This window comes from Streptopelia decaocto (assembly GCF_964273445.1).
Source record: "Streptopelia decaocto genome assembly, chromosome: 1".
Classification (NCBI taxonomy): domain Eukaryota; kingdom Metazoa; phylum Chordata; class Aves; order Columbiformes; family Columbidae; genus Streptopelia; species Streptopelia decaocto.
In genome coordinates, this window is record NC_138663.1 from 43008381 (window position 1) to 43012389 (window position 4009).

The 4009-nt window shown below is 43.1% G+C and overlaps 1 long non-coding RNA gene across 1 annotated transcript; it reads right to left on the reverse strand.

Annotated features, from left to right (window-relative positions):
• On the reverse strand, positions 1 to 4009 carry LOC309439715. The gene is made up of 3 exons (XR_014184061.1): positions 3962 to 4009; positions 3648 to 3717; positions 1 to 125 (listed from the first exon to the last, which is right to left on the reverse strand). It is a non-coding gene; the product is annotated as an uncharacterized lncRNA (long non-coding RNA).

Below are 4009 nucleotides of genomic sequence, written 5' to 3' on the forward strand. Positions count from 1 at the left end.
TTTACCCTGCTTACCCCACTGTCCTGACCTAAAAAATATGCCTTCTGTCTCAAATAAGCAATGACTGCATTTGTGAATTCATCACTGTGGTCCTTCTGCTCAAAGAGATGCTGTGTCCCAGGAATCTGTAAGACAACAGGAAAGATAATTATTAAGTGATTTTCAGCCTGTGGTCTACAGTCCCCAGGGACTCTATGAACTATTTCTAAAGGGTCCGTGAAAAACCACCAAGGCAAGTGGCATGCTTGTCACTGCACTTTAATTTGGAGGGCAGGAACACTCACTCCATTAGAAAATGTTTGGAAACATATTGGAAAAAGAAAAAGGACATCATCCAAGGTTGGAGGAGGTCTAGGAAAGTCCATGAACCCACCTAAAGAGCAGGAACTTGTCACATATATTCCACTTTCTGGATTATAAGTGTTTCAGCTGGCTAAAGCATGAAACTGTGGCAGTTATATATATATAGCTTCTCAGCAGTATTTTACAGCCCATGCAGAATTCTTGCTGCTGCACCAATTTCCTCAGCAGCATACATGCCAGATATCTTAAAGCCATTGCAGTGGTTTCATCACCTTTCTAGTGCTACTTGATCTGAGCTGTTGTTATTTCACTGACGCAAGAGGCTTTACTTTCATCTTAAAAGCAGAAAGGAACATTGTTGACCTGTTTGTTTTCTGCATTTCAGGTCTGCTTTGCTGATTTACCCCGTCATTCCAGATGTTCTTGATTGATTAAGCAGCACCAGATCTGCTCCATATTGTCCTAATCTGGAGACAGCTATCTTGCAATAGACAGACAAAAGTAACCTCTATTGGGTTAGTATTTGCCATGTTGTCTGTTATTTCAGGTATCTGTTTCATGCAGAAACAGGCAACAGAGCCTACCTGCATTGTACAGCAGAACTTGGTGCAAAGATCGCAGAGTTAATGCTCACCAAAATAGCTCTGGATTGGGAAACAATCTAACACCTCAGCACAGCAGCCTGGCCAGTTAATTTTCCCTGCAGAGAAATGGAGTCACTAGTGAAACTGCTGTGCTGTTCTCTAGATCCAAACTGCTATCTCAGCACAGCAGTGCTCAGATATTCCAGCTGTAACTGGAGCCAGCTCCAGGACGTCTGAGCTATGATGTACAGACGTGCCACCTACTTGCTAGTCCAGAAATCACTGGATGGATGCTGAATATTTTACACAAATCACATCAACTCTAGACAACAAGTTTGTATAAAAAAATAAGTGGGCAAATAACAGAATAGTTCCCATATTCTTGTGCAGCAAAATAAGCCAGCCCATGTTAAGGGTGGTACATTAAAAATGTAGCAAGTACAAGAAGCCATAGCAAAATAATCTATTTGCCATTCCACCAGGGGACTGCTTGGTGTCATTCCCAGCCTGAGTTAGGCAGGAAAGCAGACTGCAAACTATTGGGTTAGCTCCAGAGGGGTCTGGCTTTAGGTTATCACCGCATGCTGTGGAAATGTAAATTCAAGCTCATGCTCCTTGAAAGTGTATGCATCTTGGGTAGCTGTTCTTTAAATGCTCTGGTTTATTGATGCAGCACTGTAAGATCAGAGTTTGCCATCAGTAAGCATATACTGTCTACTCATCTTCCCTTGCGTAAAAAGAGGTCTCTAAACTTTTCCCTCCCCAGAGCATCTTCCTCCATTAGCCTTTCCCATTGCCTTCCCTATTTCTGTGTCATTTTGGAAAGCTGGTCACTGTTCCTCTCAGCACTGATGTTACAATGTTTCTTACGATCAGTCTTTATTTTGACAATTTGGGGGTGTACCCTTTAAGCTAAAGAAGGCTTCTGGATGAACTGCTCCTCATAGAGGTCTTCCTAAGTCACAAGACTCTTTAGAGACTAGTTATCCCAGTGAGTCTATGTCATGGATGACTAAGTATTAAATCGGAGGCAATCCTCAGTGCAAGTCATAAAATCACTCTATACTGCCACTGAGAAGCATCAGCCCTGCTACCACTCACCTGCCACAAGGCCCTTTCCACCACAGGTGGCAGCGCTTTCATTGACTGCTTCTCCACTGTCTGGCTATAGCGAATTCCTACGGAGCTTATAGCTAAGGAAAAATTAATTATTATTTCACTTAAAAAAATGAGGAAAAGTGATTGAGTTGGTTCCTGCAAGTAAACCTCATGTTTACAAAACATCCACACATGGCTGAGGCAGCCAGCAACGCTAGTCAAGGGAGAGGAGAGGTTAGACATGTCAGCCTCAGACCCACTGCCACATTGCTACCTTGTTTATGGAAGTTCATGTATTTAGATTCAAAGATGTTGTCTCTGATACAGGTAACCTTTGAGCCAGAACTCCGCAGGCTGGAAGTACCACCGTGGACTTGCCCTGCATTTTGCCCTGCATTTTTCACTATCGGCAGATGTCAGAAACTTGATGGTGGGTGTGTGAACCCTGGGGCTGGCCCAGTGCAGCTTGTCTTATGTCTTAAGATATTTCAAAAGCTGCGGAAGGAATTTATCTTACTTCTGTTGTCCCTGTAGTTAGAAAGACACCAGTGAAAAATGTTGATTGAAAAATCAATGAAATCAGTGAAAAACTGGCAGACTGGGTAGAGGGCAGTGCGAGACCTGGGAACAGCAACAGAGATTGCCAAAGGGAAGAGCAGGACAGGGCAGGCAGGAGGGAAAAGGGATAAAAATTATCATCTGGAGTTCATGCTCTGCCCCAGACGCAGCTGACTCTGTGGACCTGGTTACAACAGATTCACAGAACAGGGAAAACCTTCCGACAGTCCCTTCCCTGGGCCACAGACACAATCCATGCAGCACCCAGCTCTCTGACTGGGATCACATTAGGCACCATCTACACATCAGCTTTCTGTGCTTAGCTATACCAGTAGCATGGTAGAGGTCTCTAAGGATGGAATTCATGTCTCCTAACTTTCTGTATCTATAGCACAGCTGCCAAGGGAGATCTAGTCAATAAAACCACTGGAGTTGAAGGAGGTGTTCGTCTAACCAAACGGAGGCATCTGCTTCAGTGTGAGTTGTACCCTAGTCTCAGCTACATTGACTAAACCTCTAGGGACAGGGGAGAAAACCCAAGGTACCTAGCTTAGATGCAGGCATTCACATGCCATTAGAGGTGAGTGTCATACTCAGAATCCAAAAATAAAATAGCCCAGAATGGAGTGAGGACCAATCATGGCACAACAGTGACAGCAACAGTCGCATCAATATGTAGTTTGGTAATGTGGATACAAGTAAAACCTGTGGGAACGAACCAAATTCTCAAAGCACTACCATGAACATTGGTTACATAGCACAATTTTGAGTGGCATTCCTAAAACATCTAAAATACCTTAGCAGGGTTTGAAGCTTTGCTATGCTATGCACTGTACAGCCACATAATAAAAAGCCACTCCCTATCCCTGGAGAACATGTGTAGGAGCAGTAAAATCTGTGCATGGTTCCCACCCATTTTCTCTGATTTTCTTTTTCCCCAGCCATTTCCAGGAGGCCTTCACCACCACTCATTTCTCTCAAGGGGTTATGCTGGAAGGCAGTAACATGATTTTGGCAAGCAGTTGTGTTAAAGCAGGGGTGCCTCAGAGTAGGGCATATACTGCTGCTTGCAAACTTCCTGACATTGCAAGGCTAAGTTCGTACCATGACATTTCAGGTTTCCTTTCGGGTGATCTCAGGTTGTTTCAACATGTCTCAAGAGCTTCAGTCAAGGCTTTAAAACAGAATGGAGTAATAAAGGAAAATATTATAAATATTCCCCAAATACATGGAAAAAGTTTTTCTTATATAGAAGAACCCAAGCATTCGGCAGAAATGGGAAACATACCCCCTCTAATGAAAAAAAAAATTACAGAACTCCTTTTTCACACAGTAAACACAGGAAGGATCTTAAACATTACAACAGGCTCAGATCAATTTGATAATGAAGGTAGAAAAAAAATTTTAAACATGTTTACTTTTTTTCTGTACTCCAGGTTTGCGTCCAGGTGTGTGTTGAGTACCCA